The sequence below is a fragment of the Rhodnius prolixus genome, unplaced genomic scaffold (genome assembly GCF_049639745.1).
Source record: "Rhodnius prolixus isolate KJV_2025 unplaced genomic scaffold, Rpr scaffold_7, whole genome shotgun sequence".
NCBI lineage: Eukaryota > Metazoa > Arthropoda > Insecta > Hemiptera > Reduviidae > Rhodnius > Rhodnius prolixus.
In genome coordinates, this window is record NW_027411582.1 from 5207493 (window position 1) to 5220410 (window position 12918).

The 12918-nt window shown below is 34.2% G+C and overlaps 1 protein-coding gene across 1 annotated transcript in view; it reads right to left on the reverse strand.

Annotated features, from left to right (window-relative positions):
• Positions 1 to 9274, reverse strand: part of mol (dual oxidase maturation factor 1 mol) — a 155123-nt gene extending 145849 nt beyond the window's left edge. The window contains exon 1 of the mRNA XM_074112960.1: positions 9096 to 9274. The gene's annotated coding sequence lies outside the window, so the exon portion shown is untranslated. The remainder of the gene's footprint in view (positions 1 to 9095) is intronic.
• Positions 9275 to 12918: the final 3644 nt, after the last annotated feature.

Here is a 12918-nt window from a genome sequence, read left to right on the forward strand (position 1 = left end):
ATAGGCTAGACCCGCAAAGCTAAGATGTATTGTTGGTTTAGTGGGTTCGATTCTCTATCTCTGAGTCTAGGATTTTATTTAATGTTTAATATGAGGAATTTATAGTATAGTATGTTAGGCGGTTATAGGCTAGACCCGCAAAGCTAAGGTGTATTGTCGGTTAGTGGGTTCGATTCTCTATCTCTAAGTCTTGGAATTTATTTAATGGTTAATATGAGGAATTTATAGTAAAGTATGTTAGGCGGTTATAGGCTAGACCCGCAAAGCTAAGATGTATTGTTGGTTTAGTGGGTTCGATTCTCTATCTCTGAGTCTAGGATTTTATTTAATGTTTAATATGAGGAATTTATAGTATAGTATGTTAGGCGGTTATAGGCTAGACCCGCAAAGCTAAGGTGTATTGTCGGTTAGTGGGTTCGATTCTCTATCTCTAAGTCTTGGATTTTATTTAATGGTTAATATGAGGAATTTATAGTAAAGTATGTTAGGCGGTTATAGACTAGACCCGCAAAGCTAATATGTATTGTTGGTTTAGTGGGTTCGATTCCCTATCTCTGACTTGGATTTTATTTAATGGTTAATATGAGGAATTTATAGTAAAGTATGTAAGGCGGTTATAGGCTAGACCCGCAAAGCTAAGATGTATTGTTGGTATAGTGGGTTCGATACCCCTGGTCTAGGTCTTGGATTTTATTTAATGGTTAATATGAGGAATTTATAGTAAAGTACGTTAGGCGGTTATAGGCTAGACCCGCAAAGCTAAGGTGTATTGTTGGTATAGTGGGTTCGATTCCCTAACTCTAAGTATTGGATTTTATTTAATGGTTAATATGAGGAATTTATAGTATAGTATATTAGGCGGTTATAGGCTAGACCCGCAAAGCTAAGGTGTATTGTTGGTTTAGTGGGTTCGATTCCCTGTCCCTAGGTCTTGGATTTTATTTAATGGTTAATATGAGAAATTTATAGTATAGTATATTAGGCGGTTATAGGCTAGACCCGCAAAGCTAAGGTGTATTGTTGGTTTAGTGGGTTCGATTCTCTATCTCTAAGTCTTGAATTTTATTTAATGGTTAATATGAGGAATTTATAGTAAAGTATGTCAGGCGGTTACAGGCTAGACCCGCAAACCTAAGATGTATTGTTGGTTTAGTGGGTTCGATTCTCTAACTCTGAGTCTAGGATTTTATTTAATGGTTAATATGAGAAATTTATAGTAAAGTATGTTAGGCGGTTATAGGCTAGACCCGCAAAGCTGAGATGTATTGTTGGTTTAGTGGGTTCGATTCCCTGTCTCTAGGTCTTGGATTTTATTTAATGGTTAATATGAGAAATTTATAGTAAAGTATGTTAGGCGGTTATAGGCTAGACCCGCAAAGCTAAGGTGTATTGTTGGTTAGTGGGTTCGATTCTCTATCTCTAAGTCTTGGATTTTATTTAATGGTTAATATGAGGAATTTATAGTAAAGTATGTAAGGCGGTTATAGGCTAGACCCGCAAAGCTAAGATGTATTGTTGGTATAGTGGGTTCGATACCCCTGGTCTAGGTCTTGGATTTTATTTAATGGTTAATATGAGGAATTTATAGTAAAGTACGTTAGGCGGTTATAGGCTAGACCCGCAAAGCTAAGGTGTATTGTTGGTTTAGTGGGTTCGATTCCCTGTCTCTAGGTCTTGGATTTTATTTAATGGTTAATATGAGGAATTTATAGTAAAGTATGTAAGGCGGTTATAGGCTAGACCCGCAAAGCTAAGATGTATTGTTGGTTTAGTGGGTTCGATTCTCTAACTCTGAGTCTAGGATTTTATTTAATGGTTAATATGAGAAATTTATAGTAAAGTATGTTAGGCGGTTATAGGCTAGACCCGCAAAGCTGAGATGTATTGTTGGTTTAGTGGGTTCGATTCCCTGTCTCTAGGTCTTGGATTTTATTTAATGGTTAATATGAGAAATTTATAGTAAAGTATGTTAGGCGGTTATAGGCTAGACCCGCAAAGCTAAGGTGTATTGTTGGTTAGTGGGTTCGATTCCCTATCTCTAAGTCTTGGATTTTATTTAATGGTTAATATGAGGAATTTATAGTAAAGTATGTTAGGCGGTTATAGGCTAGACCCGCAAAGCTAAGATGTATTGTTGGTTTAGTGGGTTCGATTCTCTATCTCTGAGTCTAGGATTTTATTTAATGTTTAATATGAGGAATTTATAGTATAGTATGTTAGGCGGTTATAGGCTAGACCCGCAAAGCTAAGGTGTATTGTCGGTTAGTGGGTTCGATTCTCTATCTCTAAGTCTTGGAATTTATTTAATGGTTAATATGAAGAATTTATAGTAAAGTATGTTAGGCGGTTATAGGCTAGACCCGCAAAGCTAAGATGTATTGTTGGTTTAGTGGGTTCGATTCTCTATCTCTGAGTCTAGGATTTTATTTAATGTTTAATATGAGGAATTTATAGTATAGTATGTTAGGCGGTTATAGGCTAGACCCGCAAAGCTAAGGTGTATTGTCGGTTAGTGGGTTCGATTCTCTATCTCTAAGTCTTGGATTTTATTTAATGGTTAATATGAGGAATTTATAGTAAAGTATGTTAGGCGGTTATAGACTAGACCCGCAAAGCTAATATGTATTGTTGGTTTAGTGGGTTCGATTCCCTATCTCTGACTTGGATTTTATTTAATGGTTAATATGAGGAATTTATAGTAAAGTATGTAAGGCGGTTATAGGCTAGACCCGCAAAGCTAAGATGTATTGTTGGTATAGTGGGTTCGATACCCCTGGTCTAGGTCTTGGATTTTATTTAATGGTTAATATGAGGAATTTATAGTAAAGTACGTTAGGCGGTTATAGGCTAGACCCGCAAAGCTAAGGTGTATTGTTGGTATAGTGGGTTCGATTCCCTAACTCTAAGTATTGGATTTTATTTAATGGTTAATATGAGGAATTTATAGTATAGTATATTAGGCGGTTATAGGCTAGACCCGCAAAGCTAAGGTGTATTGTTGGTTTAGTGGGTTCGATTCCCTGTCCCTAGGTCTTGGATTTTATTTAATGGTTAATATGAGAAATTTATAGTATAGTATATTAGGCGGTTATAGGCTAGACCCGCAAAGCTAAGGTGTATTGTTGGTTTAGTGGGTTCGATTCTCTATCTCTAAGTCTTGAATTTTATTTAATGGTTAATATGAGGAATTTATAGTAAAGTATGTCAGGCGGTTACAGGCTAGACCCGCAAACCTAAGATGTATTGTTGGTTTAGTGGGTTCGATTCTCTAACTCTGAGTCTAGGATTTTATTTAATGGTTAATATGAGAAATTTATAGTAAAGTATGTTAGGCGGTTATAGGCTAGACCCGCAAAGCTGAGATGTATTGTTGGTTTAGTGGGTTCGATTCCCTGTCTCTAGGTCTTGGATTTTATTTAATGGTTAATATGAGAAATTTATAGTAAAGTATGTTAGGCGGTTATAGGCTAGACCCGCAAAGCTAAGGTGTATTGTTGGTTAGTGGGTTCGATTCTCTATCTCTAAGTCTTGGATTTTATTTAATGGTTAATATGAGGAATTTATAGTAAAGTATGTAAGGCGGTTATAGGCTAGACCCGCAAAGCTAAGATGTATTGTTGGTATAGTGGGTTCGATACCCCTGGTCTAGGTCTTGGATTTTATTTAATGGTTAATATGAGGAATTTATAGTAAAGTACGTTAGGCGGTTATAGGCTAGACCCGCAAAGCTAAGGTGTATTGTTGGTTTAGTGGGTTCGATTCCCTGTCTCTAGGTCTTGGATTTTATTTAATGGTTAATATGAGGAATTTATAGTAAAGTATGTAAGGCGGTTATAGGCTAGACCCGCAAAGCTAAGATGTATTGTTGGTTTAGTGGGTTCGATTCTCTAACTCTGAGTCTAGGATTTTATTTAATGGTTAATATGAGAAATTTATAGTAAAGTATGTTAGGCGGTTATAGGCTAGACCCGCAAAGCTGAGATGTATTGTTGGTTTAGTGGGTTCGATTCCCTGTCTCTAGGTCTTGGATTTTATTTAATGGTTAATATGAGAAATTTATAGTAAAGTATGTTAGGCGGTTATAGGCTAGACCCGCAAAGCTAAGGTGTATTGTTGGTTAGTGGGTTCGATTCTCTATCTCTAAGTCTTGGATTTTATTTAATGGTTAATATGAAGAATTTATAGTAAAGTATGTAAGGCGGTTATAGGCTAGACCCGCAAAGCTAAGATGTATTGTTGGTATAGTGGGTTCGATACCCCTGGTCTAGGTCTTGGATTTTATTTAATGGTTAATATGAGGAATTTATAGTAAAGTACGTTAGGCGGTTATAGGCTAGACCCGCAAAGCTAAGGTGTATTGTTGGTTTAGTGGGTTCGATTCCCTGTCTCTAGGTCTTGGATTTTATTTAATGGTTAATATGAGGAATTTATAGTAAAGTATGTAAGGCGGTTATAGGCTAGACCCGCAAAGCTAAGATGTATTGTTGGTTTAGTGGGTTCGATTCTCTAACTCTGAGTCTAGGATTTTATTTAATGGTTAATATGAGAAATTTATAGTAAAGTATGTTAGGCGGTTATAGGCTAGACCCGCAAAGCTGAGATGTATTGTTGGTTTAGTGGGTTCGATTCCCTGTCTCTAGGTCTTGGATTTTATTTAATGGTTAATATGAGAAATTTATAGTAAAGTATGTTAGGCGGTTATAGGCTAGACCCGCAAAGCTAAGGTGTATTGTTGGTTAGTGGGTTCGATTCTCTATCTCTAAGTCTTGGATTTTATTTAATGGTTAATATGAGGAATTTATAGTAAAGTATGTTAGGCGGTTATAGGCTAGACCCGCAAAGCTGAGATGTATTGTTGGTTTAGTGGGTTCGATTCCCTGTCTCTAGGTCTTGGATTTTATTTAATGGTTAATATGAGAAATTTATAGTAAAGTATGTTAGGCGGTTATAGACTAGACCCGCAAAGCTAATATGTATTGTTGGTTTAGTGGGTTCGATTCCCTATCTCTGACTTGGATTTTATTTAATGGTTAATATGAGGAATTTATAGTAAAGTATGTAAGGCGGTTATAGGCTAGACCCGCAAAGCTAAGATGTATTGTTGGTATAGTGGGTTCGATACCCCTGGTCTAGGTCTTGGATTTTATTTAATGGTTAATATGAGGAATTTATAGTAAAGTACGTTAGGCGGTTATAGGCTAGACCCGCAAAGCTAAGGTGTATTGTTGGTATAGTGGGTTCGATTCCCTAACTCTAAGTATTGGATTTTATTTAATGGTTAATATGAGGAATTTATAGTATAGTATATTAGGCGGTTATAGGCTAGACCCGCAAAGCTAAGGTGTATTGTTGGTTTAGTGGGTTCGATTCCCTGTCCCTAGGTCTTGGATTTTATTTAATGGTTAATATGAGAAATTTATAGTATAGTATATTAGGCGGTTATAGGCTAGACCCGCAAAGCTAAGGTGTATTGTTGGTTTAGTGGGTTCGATTCTCTATCTCTAAGTCTTGGATTTTATTTAATGGTTAATATGAGGAATTTATAGTAAAGTATGTCAGGCGGTTACAGGCTAGACCCGCAAACCTAAGATGTATTGTTGGTTTAGTGGGTTCGATTCTCTAACTCTGAGTCTAGGATTTTATTTAATGGTTAATATGAGAAATTTATAGTAAAGTATGTTAGGCGGTTATAGGCTAGACCCGCAAAGCTGAGATGTATTGTTGGTTTAGTGGGTTCGATTCCCTGTCTCTAGGTCTTGGATTTTATTTAATGGTTAATATGAGAAATTTATAGTAAAGTATGTTAGGCGGTTATAGGCTAGACCCGCAAAGCTAAGGTGTATTGTTGGTTAGTGGGTTCGATTCTCTATCTCTAAGTCTTGGATTTTATTTAATGGTTAATATGAGGAATTTATAGTAAAGTATGTAAGGCGGTTATAGGCTAGACCCGCAAAGCTAAGATGTATTGTTGGTATAGTGGGTTCGATACCCCTGGTCTAGGTCTTGGATTTTATTTAATGGTTAATATGAGGAATTTATAGTAAAGTACGTTAGGCGGTTATAGGCTAGACCCGCAAAGCTAAGGTGTATTGTTGGTTTAGTGGGTTCGATTCCCTGTCTCTAGGTCTTGGATTTTATTTAATGGTTAATATGAGGAATTTATAGTAAAGTATGTAAGGCGGTTATAGGCTAGACCCGCAAAGCTAAGATGTATTGTTGGTTTAGTGGGTTCGATTCTCTAACTCTGAGTCTAGGATTTTATTTAATGGTTAATATGAGAAATTTATAGTAAAGTATGTTAGGCGGTTATAGGCTAGACCCGCAAAGCTGAGATGTATTGTTGGTTTAGTGGGTTCGATTCCCTGTCTCTAGGTCTTGGATTTTATTTAATGGTTAATATGAGAAATTTATAGTAAAGTATGTTAAGCGGTTATAGGCTAGACCCGCAAAGCTAAGGTGTATTGTTGGTTAGTGGGTTCGATTCTCTATCTCTAAGTCTTGGATTTTATTTAATGGTTAATATGAGGAATTTATAGTAAAGTATGTTATGCGGTTATAGGCTAGACCCGCAAAGCTAAGATGTATTGTTGGTTTAGTGGGTTCGATTCTCTATCTCTGAGTCTAGGATTTTATTTAATGTTTAATATGAGGAATTTATAGTATAGTATGTTAGGCGGTTATAGGCTAGACCCGCAAAGCTAAGGTGTATTGTCGGTTAGTGGGTTCGATTCTCTATCTCTAAGTCTTGGATTTTATTTAATGGTTAATATGAGAAATTTATAGTAAAGTATGTTAGGCGGTTATAGACTAGACCCGCAAAGCTAATATGTATTGTTGGTTAGTGGGTTCGATTCCTGCTGTCTTAGCATTGGATTTTATTTAATGGTTAATAAAAGAAATTTACAGTAAAGTATATTTGTTAGTCGCCTCTGTCCACGACACCTAATTTGGTAGTTGGAGGTAAAGCTCACCTGAAAAAATAAAGAAAAAACTGCGCAATCATTATTGATTAATAATGCTTTCAAGTTTTTCTCCTGGTGAGAAATCATTAGCCCAAAAACAAAAAAGGGCTAGAAAATTTTTCAAATAAAAGTTATTGTACTTACTCGGGTAATTTGTGTACAAAATTGAAAGAAACTCGTAGGAACTAATAACGGAAAAGCCCCAGAGAAAATTTAAAAAATATCTTTTCATTAATTTAGTATTTCTGGTTCAGAAATTTGGTTATAACCCCCTCTTTTAAGCAGCCAATTCTCTCCTCATTCACAGAAATTCAAGTCCCAGGAAATCCTGATCAAAACTTCCTCTCCTTAATCCAATTCGCCTGGATGTTTCAAATTAAAGGTTGTTGATTAACATTAATTAAAATACTTATTTAAAGTTTGCAAGAATTGATCGGTGTCATTTTCGAAAAATTCATACTTTAAAGATATACTTCCGCTTGAGGAAATTTTGAACGAGACTGTACGTCCTATGGTAGGACTAGATAGAAATTACAGTTCCATTATCCTGTGATTTTTCGTGGTTGAGAGATTTTGTAAACACACAGACACACGCACAAACAAAAAATATTCTAAAATTTTTTTTCTCTGCTATAAGAGTCCTCAAAATTCGGGAAGGAATCCCATTTTGGAAATTTGACGTGATCTGTTAGACTTTACTAACCAAATAAAAGATTGAAAGTTAGGTCTTGTTTGACAGCAATATTCTATTCGCAAATAGAAAAAAAAAAAACTACTTCTTATATTGAACAAACGAAGCCATTTTGAAATTACAGCTAATTAGTAATTAATTGACGGCCAATTTAGAAACTCTTGATAAGAACAACTGACTGACAATCAGATTAGAACCTAAATTAGTTCGTGTAGCATGAATTGTGAGGATTTAACTACTAGAGACTGAAAAAGTAAATCGAACATTTCGTGATGTTATGTCGTACAATTTAGAAAAAGGAATTTAGATTGTAGATCTTTATAAAAATTATAAAGAAATAAATTAACAAAAAAAATATTACTTTCACAAAGTAAATCAGCTTTTCGCGATTATCAGCTTTGCTCACGGATTATCCAGGTCTGAAGCAGAAAGGCGACAATTAGCTAATTCAACTAGTTTTCAGCTTTCATCCAATATTTTGCTTTGACATTGTACGATATGTAATACAGCAATAAACGTCTTAACAATTCACAAAATTTCTGTATTCAATAAATAAGCGCATTAAAGAGAGTTGTAGAAATATATTCGAAATGAAATACTTCAATAATATTTATCACCTTCAGTTTTGAAATACATTTTATTATTATTCACGGTGATTATTAAGATCAGAGTGATTATTCACTAGAAATATTTCGAAATTTATTGAAATACGCCACTAAATTGTTATCAAATAAGACAAATTTCCCGATCAATTTTCACATTTTCCACTGATGTAACAACCAGAGTCCAAGAAAAAAGGTAAACAGCTCTCAAATCTAAATTAATTATCCTAACGGTCTGAAGGGCATTTGAACTTAGAGCTAAGCACGCTGTGTTCAAAGTGCCATTAGCTTCCGCTAAACTGCTGACATTTTCCGCCTTTAGAGAGCCTTAGTTTTGTTTTTTTTTTAAAAAAAAAAAAATTCTGTGTGTAGTAAGGGGATGTAAAAAAAGGAAACGGTTTTTGGGGAAGTAATTTTATTGGGGGCAGAAATTTTGATGGTGACGTGAATGGTGTGCATTTACACAAAAACTGGAAAACCAAAAATCATAAGAAGTTCAAATTTCGATGTATTTCGTTTAAATGCCAACAGAGTGAAGCCACAATTAGGTTTGAACGCGTTGAAACGGAAGTACCATCCACTTTACCGAATCGTTTTTTCTTTTTTCTTTTAAATTTCCTCAAAAATATGCTCCAATCATTTAAACGTTATAATGAACTGTATTAAAGCCAAATAATTTTTAGTAAACATTCAGTGTTTACAGAAAATAAATAAGTTAGAGAACCTTGAGAATTATAGTTAAGAGTCAGCTGTTTCGAGTTTCACATTACATTTTTTAGCAGTTTTTTGTTTTTTTTTTAATTGAATAAAAAATAAATTATTAGAAAATTAATACTTTACCGTCTACGTATGGCATTCCTTTGAAATGACCTTCAGAAACTATCAAAAACTATTTTAACAAAATAACCCAATTTATTTGAACAAAACTAAAACTAAAACTAAAAAAAAAAAAGAACAATAACAAAGGGAACAAACACCGATGAACTGGCACCTACATTCACTGGCGAGGCAACACTGAAGCACTGTTCTCTCTCTCCGAGACCGGTGAAAGCGATGGGACTTTTTCAACTACAACACTGTCCAAAGGAGCCCCCCCTACTGTATTCTAATTTTTTTTTTTATTTTATTTTTAGTTTTAGTTTCAGTTTTAGTATTTGTGGAGAGTTGTGTTACTTCTTTTTGAATATATTTAATGATTATTTTATTATTTTTGGAAGGTTAATTTGTTCAGAAGGGTTGGCTAATTTTACTATTTGCACTGGAATTCTAATTGAAAAACAAAGTGCAGTTACAAAGAAATATGGAAGAATGAAGATTTTTTAATTTCTCTTACTCTATGAGAAAATAGGTTTACAAATTGTATGTCTGTCCGCACTTACCCACCACAACACAAAATTTTGACGTGAATACGTCTTTAAATTTGCTATCATATGGAGGCAATCCAAAAAACCTAATGATAACAAAAATCGGGGGATACAGTTTGGGCATTATAGTTTCGAATCTATCGTCTACATCCAAAATTAAATTAGACCACTGGATAGCTAAAGGATCAAAAGAATTCATTACGATAAGCGAGGACTGTGACGCATCGCGCGCGTTGGAGGGGGAAGCACCGCAATTTTGAGATCATTTTGCTGCGTATCGTAGATTTGCAATTATTATAACTTTTGACTCGGAGAAGCTACGATGTTCGTTTAAGTTTTAATCGTCAGCTGTCGTCACAATCTATCTATTGTATATAAAACATTAGTGTAAAATAGTGGCAGTGAATATAATAAGGCGTTAGAATAAAAAAATATTATCAAAAATATATAATGTCGGCCTATACGCGTCGAAAAGCCAAAACCAAATACAGGGGATCGTATACGGTTGGAAAGGGCTTCTCAAGAACAATCGAATGTTAATAATAAAACACCATATGACCGAGTCAAGCTGTGACGGGAACGTAAAAGAATGAATACGGCCGAGCGGATCAACGACGACGGTGTCCAGTACATCTGCAGCTGGGGCGGTTGAAATTATGCAAGTTGATAATTTGACAACGGACTGTATAGGCATAGATTGTGTTCGATCGTCGATTAGTTTCCTTGATTTCATCCTAAATACATAAATAAAAATATTTTGTATAAAAAATATAACCCGTTACATAAACGTATTCACGTACCACACACGGCCGTGTCCATGACGCAGCCACACGTTATTTATTTTTTTTTTTTAAATTCTGCTGAGGACCCCTTCAGGCTTTTTCTTACTACTACACTCACAGATTATCTTCAAACTCGAAACGTTCGAGCCATATTTCAATTCTTAACACAATAGAAATTGGCTCTGCCCCCCCACCTTGCCTCCCTAGAAATAGCAATTGATATTTTTAGGGAAGTGTTTAAAAACAAAAGTTTGTAAATTCGTGTGTTTGGACAAAAATTCTTTTCTGCAAAATGGTACTTCCGGTCCAGCCGTTTGATATCAAATTTAGGAATTTGGTCTCCATATTTGTTTCTCATTAAGACTAAACAAGTGGTAATGCTGTAAAACAGACACTAATGGCACATTAGAGTAAGATGGTAATTTGGTTGACCGATCAGTACCGAACTCCTTAATCGTGACATCCCTTTTCATCGCAATACTTCCTTTACTTCCCCAAAAGATTTATAGCTTAAAATAAAAAGTCATAAACTAAATAGGTATATTTAAAAATAAAAATCATAAATTCATATTTACAATTCCAATAAATGTTAAGTTATATAATTTTGTTACTTCATCCAAAAAAATAAAGGTTTCTTAAAAACGCAATAAATTCTTGAGAATGACAACAAAAATTCTTCTTAAAATCTTCTTATTTCGCAATATCTTCTTCGAAGACCCTTACTTGTAATTTCAAAAAATTTATTCTTCTAATAAAGATAATTCTCGTATGGATTTTCTTAGGCGGATAATTATTTTTCCACTTTATTATAACGATGGTAGCATTTATTATAAATTTTTAGGAAATTTATGATTAACGAATTGAATATATTATCAATGAAAATGATAATTTTTGGTAGTATAACAAAAAAATAATAAGCGATAATTATTTTTATTAGAGTGACCACACGATATAATATCCTCTTCAAATAATAATAAATATAATCACTTAGATTGTAATAATCACCATTGGGTTTAATATAGTCGAACATTTGCTGTGAACTATTCAACCATTCTACTATAAACTTAGTTTTTACAGTTGCTGCACAAACATATGAAAAACATATGATTAGCTTTACTTTACTTACTTTTACTATTTACTTACCTTATATCTTATAATATGACCTTGAACCGCCAATTCAGTTTTTTTGGTTTCCACAGTGTAGTTATAGTGGTAGCCATTATCCAAAGGAATTGGATGTTGAAGGTTATACTAAGCAGATGATACGTTTTTACCCCCACTGCCTTTTAATTTGAAAGTAGGGGTTATTACAATTGTTTTTTATTCCTGTAAATATATTTCCCAGGTGTTGGAATCATACGTTATCTTAACATTCTTTTCATCAATGATTATTTGCTAATTTTAACCCAAAACTCCATCAGCTCATATCATTGTCACCAGCTGGCAACCTCTTTCAATGTCTGAGACAGTGCTGGCCGAGTCATTTTCTTTGAGGCATAGAAGTCTATGGCATAGATTATAATAACTCTCGATGAGTCACCACCGGAGTATTGACGCTTCCCGTTTTTCCAATGTTAGCTCATTTACTCTTTGCAGAAGCTTAAAATTTAGAAAACTGAAAAAAAAACAAAAAAAATTAGACACCAATGAACGCTAAACTTATCTGCGGGTGCTAGAGAAAGTTACGGGGAGATTTCTTTGAATTTAATGTTGGAATAAAATTTGGACCCTACTAAATGATACGAATTTTTAATTGACCTGATTGTTGTTCTTAATCACTTTCTAAATTGAGAGGTAATTACCTGGTTCGGCGGGGTACCTGTTACAGGTACGGTAATAAATTAATACAGGACTGATTAAGAAAAATCAACTTAATTCTGCTTCATTAAAATAAAAGATATAAGAACTGTGGTGTGAACAAACACTTGACTTTCTCTTAATGCCGTTTATGTAAAAAAATGTATTTGTAATAGTATGTATTAATAAATGTAAACAGACAATACTGTCCATCACCGGACAGGTCCTAGAAGCTCCTATAAGAAGCTCCTAAAAAAGCTCCTATAAGAAGCTCCTAAAAAAGCTCCTATAAGAAGCTCCTAAAGAACCTCCTATAAGAAGCTCCTAAAGAAGCTCTTATAAGAAGCTCCTAAAGAAGCTCTTATAAGAAGCTCCTATAAGAAGCTCCTAGGAAGAGAAAATTCTAAGAGATCTCCGCGTTTTGGGAAGACAAATTGTTACCAATTTCAGTTATATTTCTATTTATCAACTTTTTTTTAAATATAAACCTTGATTTAAACTTAACAATATTTTGCTGTTCAAAAATTTATTACGATCTCAATACTTCCACTTAACTTCAGAAACAGGAAGTCTACAAAATAGAAGATGGTAGAAATTAGGTTGAATCAAGATAAAGTCGAATAAAAAAAAAACTAAACAACGATTGAGCACATTGTGCAAATAAAAAGATAAGAAAGAGTATAAATAAAAAAGTAGAGGAACCCAATTCGATTCATAGAA